Source organism: Podarcis erhardii, assembly GCF_964252035.2.
Source record: "Podarcis erhardii genome assembly, chromosome: 5".
NCBI classification, from domain to species: domain Eukaryota; kingdom Metazoa; phylum Chordata; class Lepidosauria; order Squamata; family Lacertidae; genus Podarcis; species Podarcis erhardii.
The window spans coordinates 56,087,558-56,104,081 of record NC_138509.1 but is presented as its reverse complement, the minus strand read 5'-3'; the positions used below and the strand labels follow the sequence as shown (position 1 = coordinate 56,104,081).

The window sequence follows — 16,524 nt, the reverse complement described above, 5'->3', positions numbered from 1 at the left end:
TTCCAGTTTTTTACTTCTGAATGAGTGTGCTCTAGCTGCTGTTGTCTTGGTTACCCCATAAATGTCAGCTTTTGAAGTAGGAGGATCTAGTTTTAGGAAATGACATATTTTATGTGTATATGTGGTACACTGGTATTGGTAGCTGTAGCTCAGAACTGATTACTATGATAATATTTCCTTATGTTGAAAAATGATCATTCTGGGTTGTTTGTATGTAGATTAGCGGATTCTGTTGCAAAGTCAGAAGAGGATGAAGATTGAATTGCCTGTATCTGGCCTGCTATAGCTGCCCAACCCACAAACCAGTTAAGCCAGAGTATATTAGGAATGGGACCAACGTGACTCGAATCCAAGCATTCCTGGTTAATGGGTTTTTTAATTTAGCCACAGGTTCTTGTTCCCATCTGTTTTCTTGAGCCGGTATAAAATATTGTCATATTCAGTGCTAAAAATGAAAGAAGAGTGATGCTTCAATAGCCACAATTGTGGTGTTCTTTTAGATCTTTTTCAGGTGTGTTGCTTCATCCTGCATGCCATTTTCAGTTTGACAAATGAGAAACACTATACAAGGACTGTGGGTTCCAGATTGTTTTGGAAAACACTTCATTTATAAATTGTTATAAATGGAAATGTGATTTTCCTCTCATCACCTGATAACACTATTTCATGTCCTCAGTATTGTTAGCAATAGTTTTTTTGCCCAATTCTGCAGATGATGGCCAAGAAGACATACAGCCACAGCACAGACTGAGTCAGACAGAAATTCAGGGCAGACAATTGCTGTGTTTAAAATTAGATGTGTAAGGAGGGGGCAGCTGAATCTTACCGAGAGTCCCATCATTCCCTATCAACGCAAATGTGAAAGCACAGACGATGCCACAGTAGTTGGTATTCAATTGTAAACTGCCAAGAAGGGTTTATCTTAAGAAGAAGGCTGTCAGCCGGAAATTTCTCACTGGCACAAACTTAAACAAAATTCAAGATTTGTAGGCAGAGTGAGCACATCCTCATAATTTGTTACAGATAGTTTAAGCCATGATATCAAATATTAAAGATATCAAATCACCTGATTCCACTTTGTTTCATATGGCATGCTTGGTTTTGGTTTTCACACCCCACCCCATTTTAACTGGGTTTGGTTGCTATGCTGTCACTCCTGCTGACAAAACAAACAAAATGGTTCTTGCATAGTCTAAATACTATAATGATTGAAATTATTGAAATGGAGAGTTAACTAGGCTTTGCCTTTTGTCCTTAAAAACAAACAAACACACACACACACACATTAAAAAACCCCATCCTGCCAAGTAACTGCCAGGGACAATATGTGCTTTTCCTGTATTTTTGAAAGAAGATTGCCTCAGGTCCTACATTTACATGCAGAATAAACAAGCTTGATTAGATTTGACAGGTTCCTGTAAAATGCTTTGGAGGCAGAGCAGCACAAAAAGTATGAATGTCACACTGTTTTGTTACATTTTGGGGACGTATATTTTAACTGAAGATTCATTTCACTTTAACCCCTTTCCCTAACAGTCTTTCCAATTGGGAGAGATGCAGAAGAACTCATTGTTTTGGCAGCCTCTGGATCCCTGTTAATCTTTAAAAGAAGGTAGCCACGTGGATCTGATGTAGTCGAAATAAATAAATAAATAAATAAATAAATAAATAAATAAATGTCCAGTAGCACCTTCGCTTTCGCGTGCATGCACACTTCTTTAGATACTTCTTCTTAGTTGGTCTCTAAGGTGCTACTGGACAATATTTTTATTATTTCATTTATTTCGATCCGTAAAAGAAGATACTCTTGTTCCTCTGCAGATGACCTCACCATAACTTGGTAGCCGTTATTGGCTTTTCTTTTGCGCTTACCACTGTGAATGCTGAAAGAGTTCCATGCTTATAAAAGCTGTATGTAGTGGCCAAGAGATGGAGACACTACAGTCCTTTCAACCTTCCAGATGAAAACATAGCACCACCTTTCCCAGTTGAGTCTTTTTCGCTCATTCCTATTCCAGAGTATCTGAAATACTTGAGAGAGGGCCAGCCACTGCCTGATCCATGATTTTGTTGTAGCCCAAACCGTTAAAGATCATCCAGTTTTGGTGGCATGTTGATAATAATGAATGCCATTTGGTGACTGGGTGATTTTCAGCTTATCGTTAGTACAACTGATGTTTCAGAGCAATTTGCTTATTTGAATCCTAACCATAGCATGCCTATGCTGTACATTCTTCTTGTAAATTAGGGTTTATTTCAGCTTTACTCAGGAGAAGCATATTACGCTTCCTAGATCTGGGTCTTAAGGGAGGTTAGTAGGGGCATTTGCTTGAGCCCCTCTGCTAAACGTTAACACAGGGATGGGGAACCTGTAGCTTCCCACTTGTTACTGGATTACAACTAACATAATCCTTGACAATTGCACTTGCTGGTTGGGACTGACGGGAGCTGCAGTCCAACAACATCTGGAGGGCCACACGTTCATACCTGCTGTAGCCAAAGGGAAGTAAGCTGGGTTTGCTAGGAAACATCTTAACAGGAATAGGCCAGACTGTGTCATGTGATGCTGCTCAACCTGTGTAAAAAGTTATGGATTAGACTTGCTTAAAGGTAAAGGTAAAGGGACTCCTGACCATTAGGTCCAGTTGTGACCGACTCTGGGGTTGCGGCGCTCATCCCACTTTATTGGCTGAGGGAGCCGGCGTACAGCTTCCGGGTCATGTGGCCAGCATGAGTAAGCCGCTTCTGGCGAAACAGAGCAGCGCACGGAAACGCTGTTTACCTTCCCGCCGGAGCGGTCCCTATTTATCTACTTGCACTTTGACATGCTTTCGAACCGCTAGGTGGGCAGGAGCTGGGACCGAGCAACGGGAGCTCACCTCGTCGCGGAGATTCAAATTGCTGACCTTCTGATCGGCAACTCCTAGGCTCTGTGGTTTAACCCACAACGCCACCCTCATCCCTTACCAATTGGTAAATACCTGTTTTGCGTGAATGACCACTTGTGTGTCTGACATGGCCTTTCCTTTTCCGGGTCCTGTTGGATTGGATCCAGTAATAGTCTGCCTTGCTGCACTACATGCTTGATAGAAAGGCTGAGCCCATACAGAATATTAATGTACCATGTCATTCTTCTTCTACACATCTGCACATGTAGTCAAAGTAGACTCATCACTTGGCAGGTTGATACGGATGACCAGACAGCTCAAAAGGTAAAGGTAAAGGGACCCCTGACCATTAGGTCCAGTCGTGACCGACTCTGGGGTTGCGGTGCTCATCTTGCTTTATTGGCCGAGGGAGCTGGTGTACGGCTTCCAGGTCATGTGGCCACCATGACTAAGCCGCTTCTGGTGAACCAGAGCAGCACACGGAAACGCCGTTTACCTTCCCGCCGGAGCGGTCCCTATTTATCTACTTGCACTTTGACGTGCTTTCGAACTGCTAGGTTGGCAGGAGCAGGGACTGAGCAACGGGAGGTCACCCCGTCATGGGGATTCGAACCGCCGACCTTCTGATCAGCAAGCCCTAGGCTCTGTGGTTTAACCCACAGTGCCACCCGGGTCCACCAGACAGCTTACTCCAATACAATTTGAACAGCTATATGGGCAGGAGTAGTGGTCCAGAAATTCACTTACCAGTTTACCATTGGCAAATACATTTTTCTGTTCTGGTGAGATTCTGTCCATCTTCTTTCAAGTCACTAAGAGAGAGGAGGAATCTTCCAGACCCTTGTACTCATCCTGAGAGTGAGAGTCCTGGCTTTTCTCCAGGCTTGGGAGAAGGGCAAGGAATGTCATCAACTCAGTCAGAGTCTCTCTGTAACTCAGGGAAAATAGGGACAACAATCGTTGCTCCAGCTCAGATCTGGGAAGGAGGATGGGGCTTGTCTCTGCAGACACGTTGGGTCTTGAGGATCCTCAGAACACCTCCAACTCAGTGCTTTATTTCCCTCTCCTCTAAGTAGGGTAAGGATGATGGGGAGTACAAATTTTGGGTGAACCTATGTGTAAGGGTTCTCTTACTCCTCCTGCTGAATGTCCAGATGCGAGTAAACATTTTCTGGCTCTTGTTGTCACTTTGAACATGGATAAAGAGAGAATGCAATGCATTCTTGAGTCTTGGCTGAGGGAGTCTTGGCTGAGGGAGTAACTACCTGACATTCAGAAGACATCTTAAGGCAGCCCTGTTCAGGGAAGTTTTTAACGTGTGATATTTTATTGTATTTTTGCTTTCTATGGAAGCCGCCCAGAGTGGCTGGGGAGGCCCAGCCAGATGGGCGGGGTATAAATAATAAATTATTATTATTATTATTATTATTATTATTATTATGCCACCAGATCTGTCATTCATGAACAAGAGGTTAAGATTTTATTTTATTAGGAGGATGTTACTGAGAGATTATTGTGCAGATAAAAATAAAAAGCTTTGCAGTCTCGTGATTAATAAAGGTCTTGTATCAATACCACTAGTCAGCTGGGCCCACTTGTGCTGATCCCCTTTCCAGGCTCTCTGCACTTAACAGCTTAGTATGAAGGCAAAAACTTAAATTTCCCACAATGCTCCACAGTGATATTCCACCTGTGGCATTATAGGAAAATAAAATAGTGACTCCCAGCCGGTGGTGATCAAAGCACTTTGGCTGCTGCTACACCTGTCTGTCGCTACCCGTACCAGATAAGCACGTGAGACCCACAAAAGTAGGAGGGGAGCTGTTGGAAGGCACTGCTGAGGACCCTCTTAAACCTGGAGCAAGACCTCTTATTTCCCTTTTAAAAATTCTTTCTCTAGCACCTGCAAGCTCTGGTACAGAATAACAGAATCAGTTTATGCTAGATAAACCAGTAATTGAGTATCCTGAGGGAGAAGGCTGACTATATCTACCAAAACCTGAATCACTCCAGGCCTGACTATGAGGCAGGCTGAGTTATGGAAACCACTTTTGGCTCAAATGTGCAGTGATGTCTGAGCCATCAAATTCCAAAGATAAGAAGAAATGCTAGAGTGATACATATATTAATCTATTTAGGGGTGGGGTTTTTTTTGTTTTTGTTTTGTTTTGGTTCCCCCTCTCTTTGCCTGCAATTCCACTCTGTTAAAAGTAGTGTATATAAAAAATGGTGCCTAGACATTCTGTTGTGGTGACCATAGCCTATGTTTAAGGTGCCATTTGGCAAGTAGCTTATATATCTGAGTTTCTAAGACTGGGAGTGTGTGCTATTCTCCCATATAGAAAGCTAGATGTTGTTGTTGTTGTTTAGTCATTTAGTTGTGTCCGACTCTTTGTGACCCCATGGACCAGAGCACGCCAGGCACTCCTGTCTTCCACTGCCTCCCGCAGTTTGGTCAAACTCATGGTAGCTTTGCGAACACTATCCAACCATCTCGTCCTCTGTCCCCTTCTCCTTGTGCCCTCCATCTTTCCCAACATCAGGGTCTTTTCCAGGGAGTCTTCTCTTCTCGTGAGGTGGCCAAAGTATTGGAGCCTTAGCTTCACGATCTGTCCTTCCAGTGAGCACTCAGGGCTGATTTCCTTAAGAATGGAGAGGTTTGATCTTCTTGTAGTCCATGGGACTCTCAAGAGTCTCCTCCAGCACCATAATTCAAAAGCATCAATTCTTTGGCGATCAGCCTTCTTTATGGTCCAGCTCTCACTTCCATACAGATATATTAATGAATGGCAGGGACTCTTTTAATGGTACAATGTATCTGTGTTTATGTTTTTAAATGAAAGTCACTCAGAGACCTTTGGAAGAGCGACACTATCATTCATTCTGTAAAAATGTGAGGAAGAAGGGAAAAAATACGGGATGGGGATAAGAGAAAGCAGGGATCAGCAGGCAATTAGACAACTGTTTCTACATCAGGAGGTGATACATAAGTCATCAACAGAAAGGGGGGGAAGTCCCAAATATATGAGTAAACATGCATAAGATTTGCCTTTGATAGAGGTTGTCTTTGTTCAAAATGAATGTATTACATATTTGGATTTTACAAGTAGAACAGCTTTTCATATTTGCTGTCTGAACTACTCGAACATTAACTTTTTTGTTTTACTTTTGTTCAAACATACTACAGTGTTGGACTCTGCAGCTTGAGATAAGCTATACAACTGGCTGGTTATCGGAATTAAAAGTTTTTAGCCTTTATAAACAGACCAGAGTAAATGTACAAATCTCAGATCCTTATAATACCCAATTAACAACTTTGCTTTGCTTGCTTTCCTTCTGTTTAAACATGTTCAGGATTCGGATCAACAGCTTATTAAGATAAGGCTTGCAGGGAGTAAGTTGTCAAAATTAAAAGTTTTTAATTTATAAACTAGTTTTTATAGAACAAATAAACCCATTTAGCACTGAGCACTAGTGTTCTCCTCTAGTTGCAAAAGGAGAACATTGGGGCTAAATGATCAAGGTAAAGTGTAGATGTATCTTCATAGAATCATAGAATTGCAGAGTTGGAAAGGATCTTGAGGGTCATCTAAACCCACCCTATGCAATGCAAGAATCTCAACATGCAGGTACCCATTAAATTTGAAACCACACTGGATGCTGCTTAGCTTTGCAAATGTGCTAGCAGTTTCATTGTTTCACTTGCAAGCAAACACAATATGGGAGCCTGTTCCAATATATTTACTGCTTAAATGATGCAGAAGTTAAGGTGGGAGCCTTAACTTACTATTTTCCTGCTTTTAGGTGCATGAGTGAATTGGTAACAGCTTTAGTTGTTTTTAAAATCAAAGGTTTTTGGATGCTAGGATTCTCTCCGGAACCTTGGTTTCATAAACGTGCTTGTTCTCCTCCTTTTTTTCAGGGGGAGACCAATTAAATCAGGAGAAGCTGGAAATGCTAAAAATTTATTAAATAATAGGCTAAAGCTCTTTCTATGTACCGTATTTTGCGTCCCATAGGACGCTCCGTCCCATAGGACGCACCTAGTTTTTTTGGGGGGAAATAAAGGAAAAAATTTTTCCCTTTATTTCCCCCCCAAAACCAGGTCGGGGAAACCGAACCAGGTCGAGGAACAGCGGGATGGTGGCGCTGTGCCTCCTTGCTGTCCCCCGAGCTTGTGGGGCTGGCCAATGTCTGTCCGGTGGGCGGGGTGCTCTGCTTCAGGGCACCCCTCGCGCCAGGCGGCAGGCTGCTATCCGCAGCGTGGGGAGCCCTGCGGGGAATCCCGCAGGGCTCCAACACGCTGCGGATGTCTGCCCGGTGTGAGGGGCGCTCTGCTTCAGGGCGCCCTTTGCGCCGGGCGGCAGGCTGCTATCCGCAGCGTGGGGAGCCCTGCGGGGATGTGTTCCTGAAGCTGCGGATGTGTTCCCGAAGTGCTGGGCGCTCTGCTTTCAGTGCGCCCGGCGCTCCAGGAAGCAAGCTGCTATCCGCAGCCTAGACAGCCTTGCGGGAACTCCCGCAGGGCTGCCTAGGCTGTGGATGTGTTCCTGAAGCCTGGAGAGTGAGAGGGGTCGGTGCGCACCGACCCCTCTCGCTCTCCAAGCTTCAGCGAAAGCCTGCATTCGCCCCATAGGACGCACCCAGATTTCCCCTTCATTTTTGGAGGGGAAAAAGTGTGTCCTATAGGGCGAAAAATACGGTATTTATGTATGTATGCATGTACAATTTTCTTATCTCAGTGTTTTTAAATAGAGCAATACTGAGTGGCTCACTGTCCCTTGGGCACATGGGATGGTGTAAAAAACATATGGTCTCTCTTTTCAATCTGTTCCCAATTTGCCAGCTAAGCTTCTTCTGAACGACTTGCTCTGAAAGTTTGAATAACCAAAATTATGTAACTACAGTGTTTCTCTTAATACTGTGGCAGAGGTTATGTTCATTGGGTGATGTATTTTTGTGAGATGGATGGAAACACTGCCAACAGAACCATAGAGAACAAGCATATCTCTGCCAACCTCTTGTATTATTTGTGTTAATTACCAAACAAAGTGTATTTAGAGTGGAAAAACTCCAAACATTTCTGATCTCTGAGAATCTGGAAGAAAGGGCTTCTCTATCTGAGCAAGATATCCCCAGATATTGTTTTAACAGTTTAGGAGTAGCACAACACAGGCCAAGCAAAGTGGACTTCAGAAGCATCTCTTGGGAAGTTTAGGGATTTTCCCCATCCTGTAGCTTCTAATCTAAAGACTCAGTTGACCTTGAACACTAAATCACCAATTGCGTCCAATGCTAGTGGGCATCACACTGTTTTTTTCTAATAAGACACTCACTGTGGATCTCTTAATACAGTGTGATTCTACACTGAACACTTATATGATCCAGGAGGGCTGGAAGTAGTATAAGGCCTCTGCTCTGAATGACAAATCAGACTGCCTAGCTCATGCTTTGTGTTGAAGGGAGGCTTTTGGGACCACATTTGCTCATTTTCCGGGAGTGCCTATGTATCTGGCTATTAGGGAGTTATGTATGTATAAACAACAGACTCCACAAATGCTTTTAAATACACTTCTTCATTTGAAATTTAGTTAGGATGTAGGCAACCAAATGATGCATCTCTGAACTCTTAATTATTTCCTTTAATTATTGAACACTGCCACTTTTTCAGGCCTTCACAATACTGTGCTGTGGGATAGCCCCATGCTCCATAACAAAGCCTGAAATTCTGATTATATGTTTAATCGGAGTCTCCGACATTGGAGATAATAATCAGAATAACTCTGAAGTAAGTCTTGTGATAGATTGGAAACTGTTGACTGAAACTAATATCCTGGTCTTGGCTATTTTCCTGTGACTTGATAAGACTAAATGAAAAAAAGGGAGAGCAGAAAGGCTGGTGACACGAATTAAAATGTAGGAGGAATACTGAATCAAGAATAATTACAATTAGATGTAGCTACTTAAATAACACTCCCCTCTGCCAGCCCAATGCTGTGTGCATTTGTAAATCTCACCAAGTCTACTGAGACTTAGACTGTATACCCACCATTCATTTAAGCACATCCTCTTCCCTGCTCCAAAAAAATTCACAGTTACAATCCCAACACACTTAACAAATTAGTTTCCAGGATTCTTTGGCTGGGGTTGGTGGTGATGTGCTTTAAATGTATGCTGTGTATGCAACCTAGATCCCAGCCAGCTTCGCAGAAATGACACCTAAAGATGTAGCCTTTAACTTGATTGTCTTTACTATTATCAGCAAGTTCCCAGAAGGGGACTTGCTTGGGGTCTCCTACTGTGACTGAGTACAGGTTAGATCCCTAGCACTCAAGGTCCAAGTACAGCACTCTCACCTAGGAAATAAATTCATTGACCTCATACTGTGTTTTGGATTAACTTGGAAGTGGCAAAATAGATTCTGGCAGCTTCTTAGTGCTCCTGTACTCAACAGAGGACTTTGGGGGCTTGGGCAGCATCTTTCTTTGCCACCCCACACAAAGCAATAAACCCTACTGAGTTCTCTGTGAGGTGTAGAGAACTCAAAGAAGAGACAGAGTTTCTTCTTCATGCAGGCTCACAAACGTAGGTACCAGGAAGAGATTTCTGGTTCCTGATGATGACATGGCGAATATATTTTCCTTCTATACATCCTCCCTCTTCGTTAACAGGTAGCAGGTACCAGGCGCTATACTGTAGATCCCAAGGCTGCCTCTGGTGGATTCAGGATTCTGCTTGAGTTCCCTCATTTTCCATTATGGCAGTTTCCATGGTTAGTAAACAGCTAACCCCAAACAAAGGACTGGGAATGTGCAACATGTAATTTACTTTTCTTTTTACACCTGCTTTCAGTGATCTGCAGTATTGCTTGTTTCCACCTCCCAGTAATTTATTTCCACCCTCAATCTGTAGCTTTGTTTTCTATTCAGGCATCTTACTTGTTACCACCACCAGCTCTTTCCACAGAAAAGCCCCCTTTAAGTTGTTATTACTTTCCCACATTTTCTTTCTCCCCACCTTTTTTTTTGCTCTTGCACTACCATGCTCTGCTCTTTATCTTTTAAGGGCTCTCCCTAAAACTGCCTCTGTTTCTCAGCTCTCCTAATTACACTGCTTTTATTTACTCTACTTTCTTGTTCCCTTTCTTCTGCTTCCCTAAAAGCCCTGGTAGTAGGTAGTGATTGAGCCGGGCAAAAGGTTATTCAGAAAGAGATTGATTCTGTTATTAAACCAACCCAACACAGGAAAGGCTATATTTGTAAGTCAATATTTGAGTGGTGAAAGCAAAAGGCTGGATAATTCATTCTCCCAGAAACTGGGATAAGAATCTTAGCCAGGTTTATAATGTGTTTCAGCCATGCACAGTCTAGGGAGACCTGAATATAGAAGATAAGCTCCCTGGTGTTGGAAGCCCTTTAGTACAGGGTGAGAAACCTGTTGCTCTCCAGATGTTGGATTTCCAACTGCCTTTACCCCTAGCCAGCATTACCAGTTGTCAGGGGATGATGAGAGTTATAGTCCAGCCACATCTTGATGGGCTTCAGCAGGTACTCCTTCAGTTTTGTAGTCATGAAGGCTAGTGAGGATGGAGGAATTGCAGCCTAACATAACAGAAACCCTTCTTGCTAATACCTATTTTCCTGAATAAGAGACATCTATATATTCTGCACTTTTAAGTCAAGTGTCTTCAAGCCTGAGAGCTAATGAACTGTTTTTGGGGTAGACAATACCAGCTCTTTGGAAAGCTAAGGGGAAGGTTATTATTTTTCTTTTCATGCCAGGTGCCAAGGATTGATTCACATATGTGAAGGCCTTTGTTTGAAGTCTCAGGACTACCCTCCTACTCATGTAATTATTTGCATTATGCACAGTACTCCAAAGAGCAGCTTAGGATTACTTTGGAACTCTTTCGAAAAGGAAAGTAGCGTATGTGCAGAATTGGAAGGGGGATCCTGTCTCTCACTTTAAAATACAGGTGTTGAGAACTAGGCACACAATGTGAAAATGACGTGTGTTTTTTCCTGGATTCCTTTCTGCGTTTTGCCCCTTTAAACACCGTAGCTCTCACCCTCCAGCCCAGATGAAAGAAGTCTAATCAGATTATGCTCAGTCCTTTTTTAATTTACATTGACTTTTCATATGTCAACACATGATTTCAAAACCTTCCTGATCAGCTTTTATCCCTTGATGGGTGTAAGCTCTGCTTGATTTCCCTTGAACTGCAAACATACCTTGTGCTTTATGCTTGGTCACTTATCATCAACACCCTTCTCCTGACACAGATATTAGTATTAGTGTCTTAACAAGCTAGGAGATAGGATTCTGAGAGCAGAATTGAGCCCCAATGAAGCAGAGCTTATGTGATTTGTTCATCAGCCTTCATCATCTGAAGATAAATTCCAACCTCCTTCTTAAACAGTAGCTGTTCAGTGTCACATTTAACTGTATTTCTATTATTTTGATTTATTTGATTTCTTTATTTAAAAGCATTTCTAAACCACTTGATATTTTAAAATCTCTTAAGTGGTATAAACTAACAATAAACTGTATATAATAAAAGCAGCATTATAAAAACAGATAAAAACCGACAGGTAGAAACAGAAATTCAGATATAACAGGCTCCAATATTGGAAAAAGCCTGGGCAAAAAGGTTGTGTCTTCAGAAGGCACTTTTGAAGCAAGTAATAGATGATGTTTCACACATGGCAGAGGGAAGAGCATTCAACACTGCAGGGGCGATGGCAGAAAATGACTCTTTTGGGATGACTGCCCTGTGATATTTTGCAGGACAGGCATAGGCAAACTCGACCCTCCAGATGTTTTGGTACTACAACTCCCATGATCCCTAGCTAACAGGACCAGTGGTCAGGGATGATGGGAGTTGTAGTCCCAAAACATCTGGAGGGCCGAGTTTGCCTATGCCTGCTGTAGGATATGATGCCACAAGTAAAAGTTTCCCATGTGCTCTAAATGATCTTATGTTTTAAGCTGTTTGCTTGCATTTAACTGTCTGTTGCCATTCTATTTTTTAAATATATTCTACAAAGTTGCCTTTTCTTTCCATGTAAAGCATTTGAAGAAAAGCAAGGACTTTTAGAGCGAGCACTGCATGCCATTTTCTCCCAGGTTCATAGTGTGAACCACATGTAAATTTACTTAAGTGGTAGATAATGTGAGAGAAAGCAAGGCTGCATTTATTTATTTGTTTATGTTATAAAATTTATATACCGCTTGATTGTGGGGGGTGGGGGGAAACCCTCAAAGCAGATTTACAATATGAAATGCAAGCAGTTTTAAATAAGAAAATGTCTCCAAATGGTCACCTCTCCCGGTTATTCTGCTGTCACTGTTCATTCTTTTAAATGCATTCCTGCATATTGAACTTGAAATACAACCATAGGAAACAACTGGTGGGTATATCTCAGTTTCTTCACCTCCTTCGGCATATTCCTAAGATTATAAATCCCTCCCATGTTATCTCCTCCTTCAGGGTAGGACAGTCTTGCCAACCCCTGGTTCTAAGGTTCTGTTCTTTACATGTTACAGAATAAGTGGATACCACAGGTGCACTTCGCTTTGTTGTCACCAGGGAAGAAGCTATGATTGGCCATAACTTCTCAGTGTGTATATGATACATGTACACAGTGCTTTTTTTCCTTTAAAAAATGTTTAGGGGTACTCTCATTTTCCTACTCATATTGAAATACTGCCCCCCCATTGAAGCCAAACTTCGATTCACAAAATGTTTAGTGGTATGTGTACCCCTGTGTCGCCTCAGAAAAAAGCATTGCATGTACATATGGCAAACAGATTGTACTATAGATCTTTCAGATATAATCAAATAGATACCCACTTGTGTAGCATACACTTGCTTCTTTCATATAACTTCTGACAAAATTAGGCAGTGCTTGGTGGGGCAGGATCTGGCCTGCAAGCTGGTGGTTCACCTTCCCTGCTTTAAAAGGTTAGAATGTTGCACATATAGAGGTATTGAAATGTAGCCATGAGGAGCACTTTAAAGAAAACTCTAGTGTAGAAATATTAATAATGTATACATTATTGATAGAGTGTTCCCAAGGGGAAAATGTCTGGAAACAAAAGGGTTTTGTGATACAGAAGGAATTTTTTGTATGTATTTTTGCTTTTATGCTACATAGGCAGTCAGCCTAGAGGGCTAAAAATAGCCTTGTTATCTAAGCTCCCAACCTGGAATATTACAAGAGGGTTATGAGGAAAAAACAGTTCAGTATAGCTTTCAGCTATATTTATAATGCTTGCTTTCCTTAACTTGCCTCTTCTAGTGTGTCACTATTTGGTCGCCTTGTAATTCATAAGAAGGCAGCATTCAAGTGTGTAAAACATCATTGGGAGGAAAAGAGTAGAGATACATGCTAAACATGAGATGAGATTTATGACACATTTGAGATAAGGCCCTGTGGCAGTAGAGAGAAAAATTTGGTGCTAATTTACAGTCTAGCAACAGCAACATTTTCTCACAGCATAGTGAGCATTTAATGATGCCAGAGGCACAGAGTGGAGTCATGTAATGAGATATTTTTAATATCCAGATACAAGCAGAAGTAATTTCCTTTCTGCGAAGATATCTGAGACCTGTTAGTCACCATCAACTGAATCTGAACTGAGCTAAGGCCACTTCACAGGGTACCAACATCACTGTATATGCAGACAAATTTGACATAGTTTGCCATTATGTCTAAACAAGGTCAATTTGGAGCTGTGTGGCTGTGGCTTCCTAAACAAACCCTGGATTTAAAATGGTTGCCACCAGGCAACATGTATTTTCAGGGCAAGAATAATGTTTGCCACAATGTGTACACATAGTAGGAAGTCCTGTCTAAACCTAGCACATGCATCTATATGAAAATATACACCTATATGACCTAAATAGTTAAAAACTTTTTTTGGTACAAGAACGTCATGAGCCTTGGGCTTATGTTCACACTCCCTTTCCCACACCGGGCAAGGAAGTTTAACATTTCCTTTTTGAGATTTGGAACAAACTTCTCTTTCTACATTGTCCAAATACAGGATAGTTTGTTCAAACCATAGCTTGTTAACAAAATAGCAAACCATGGTCTGGTTCACACATAATGCTGAACCATGGTTTAGCATTACAGCCACAGGTAGGAAGGGGCTGCTATGAGCTTCCCCTTACACCCTCCTCTTTTAGCTAGGAAGGGGGCTTTGATAGAGTTTAATTTTACTTTCAGTAGATCCTGACTTGTTATGTATAAACCAGATATAATTATGTATAAGGAAAAACTCTGACCCATTTCTAAACAAGACAGTTTTAAACCTTGCATTATGATGCTGCCTTGTTTAACTAAGCAGAGTTTGTTTTTAGCTTCCTTTTATTTGGAGGTCCTCCCCTCCCACCATGAAAATCACTCTTGGTTTTGAGAGAGCTTTTAAGATCTTTTAATTTCTGCCTGCATTTGGTTAATGGGTTATGCTTGGAAAAAAATGTTAGTTTCTGCTGGCTTTGAAGTTGGTGGGGCTTTTTTGAAATTGTAATTAGTATTTTTATGAAGTTTCCGTGTATTTTTATTTCCTCCCTGTAAACTGCCTTGTGGGGATTCTGAAAGAGTTAGAAATCTATTCTGATGATGAATCCCATCTGATGCATTATTCTGATGTATTTTTATACAAAATGAAATGAACAATTGTGTTGTTGAGACATTCCAAAATGCAAGAGGAGTGTCAGAGGCCTTGGGAGGTACTCATTTTTTCACTGTTCCAGAGGCCTCACAAGATCTTTAGGTGATGTTGATAGAAAGCATCACCTGGACGATAAAATGCTATAATAGGTATCGTTGCGTAATGTCTGCAGCTTCTTATATAGTTCAGGCTAATAAAAATCTCCTGCTATAGATGAAGAATACAGTAAAGAGGATCTAAGCAAAGTGAATATTAAATGGAATGGAACTAATGAGCTTTCTTAAGATGTTTTCCAGGAGTTGGGTGACATCATCAACATTTCTGAGATGATAGTCACCTTTGATCTTGTTTCCCTTGGGAAGCTAAAGGGGGTGGCTGAAGACTAGAGATTAAAGGGGGGGGACATCCTTTCCTACTCATTATTTGCAGGAAGATGAAAGAAGCACAATCTATTGGCAACTTTTATACTACTATTGAAATGAATCTGATATGCACAAAATATTTTCCATACCAATGGAATCTGCACATGAGAACTTCCTTTGCCAAAATTCTTTAAAAGCATTCTCCCCCTTCTCCTGCATCTCCAAACCAAGAGAAGTTTCACATGCAGATTTTCTGCTTGTCATGTAGCTGATGAAGGCACAGAAGCTGTGGCAGAGAAACGGGACATTCCTGTTCTCCATGTGTTTTGCAGTGACTACTGGTAAATCCATTCCTATCTGCAGCAGAGCAATCTGTAGTAACTTGGTTTTAGACCTGAGTCTTCTGATGTACCAAAGGGACAGACTACATGTTAAGCATGTGCTTACAACTATTCATGTTTTTTTGTTTTTTACAAAATCAGCTGTGGGAATCCACAGAACTTAAAAAACCTGCAAGAACCCTCAATTTCTTCCTTTGTCATTTTCCTGCTAAAATGCCTCTTGGCACTGTTAGTTGCCCCTAGAGGTGCTACATATATATATTGAGTTTACAAGAGACCGCACCTACTTACAGGCTTTATATGGTATTTATGCATTTTCCAATATCAAGGATCCGAAGTATTAATTAACGTTAAGCAAAACAAAGCTGATGAACAGAAAGCATATTATAGGCTGTTGACACTGTTCTGAAGAGGCCTTTGTATGCACTTCTGATGGCTGGGTAGTTTTACTAGTGGGTGCCAAAGATTAACTGTCCTTGTATGAGTTGACCTAATATAATTAAATTGTGTTAAGCTTGAGCTGTCTTGGGATAAGTATAAGGCAAAATAACTCAAAAATCAAATCAATGTGGGGTGTGTGTGTGTCTTGTGACATAGTAGGACTAGTTTTCCAGCGATCTGTGTTGCTAAAAGTGACCTGGATGGGGTGACCTGGGATCCTATGCATCAGATGGGCAAACTCTACCATAGCAAATTATTTAATGGACAGAATAGCTTGAGGCTTTTAAAGGCATGGTTCTTTCCTGTTTTGCTAAATAGAAATACTAGTGTTTAGGAGACTTGATCCATTTTGTGCCTAATATTTGCTTAAGAGGCCTAGTTTGTTTGTTTATTTAATTTATATTCCACTAAGCTGCTCAAGGGACGTGGGTGGCGCTGTGGGTTAAACCACAGAGCCTAGGACTTGCCGATCAGAAGGTCGGCGGTTTGAATCCCCGTGACAGGTCCCTGCTCCTGCCAACCTAGCAGTTCGAAAGCACATCAAACTGCAAGTAGATAAATAGGTACCACTCCGTCGGGAAGGTAAATGGTGTTTCCGTGTGCTGCTCTGGTTCACCAGAAGCAGCTTAGTCATGCTGGCTACATGACCTGGAAGCTGTCTGCGGACAAATGCCAGCTCCCTCGGCCTATAGAGCGAGATGAGCGCGCAACCCCAGAGTCGGTCACGACTGGACCTAATGGTCAGGGATCCCTTTACCTTTACCTTTACCTTTACGCTGCTCAAAGTAGTGCATGTGGTTCTCCCACTCACACACA

The 16,524-nt window shown here is 41.8% G+C and overlaps 1 protein-coding gene across 1 annotated transcript in view; it reads left to right on the top strand.

Annotated features, from left to right (window-relative positions):
* The window catches only part of NEURL1 (neuralized E3 ubiquitin protein ligase 1), a 131,284-nt gene that overhangs the window by 658 nt on the left and 114,102 nt on the right, over positions 1 to 16,524 (top strand). The gene's annotated exons all lie outside the window — the stretch shown is intronic.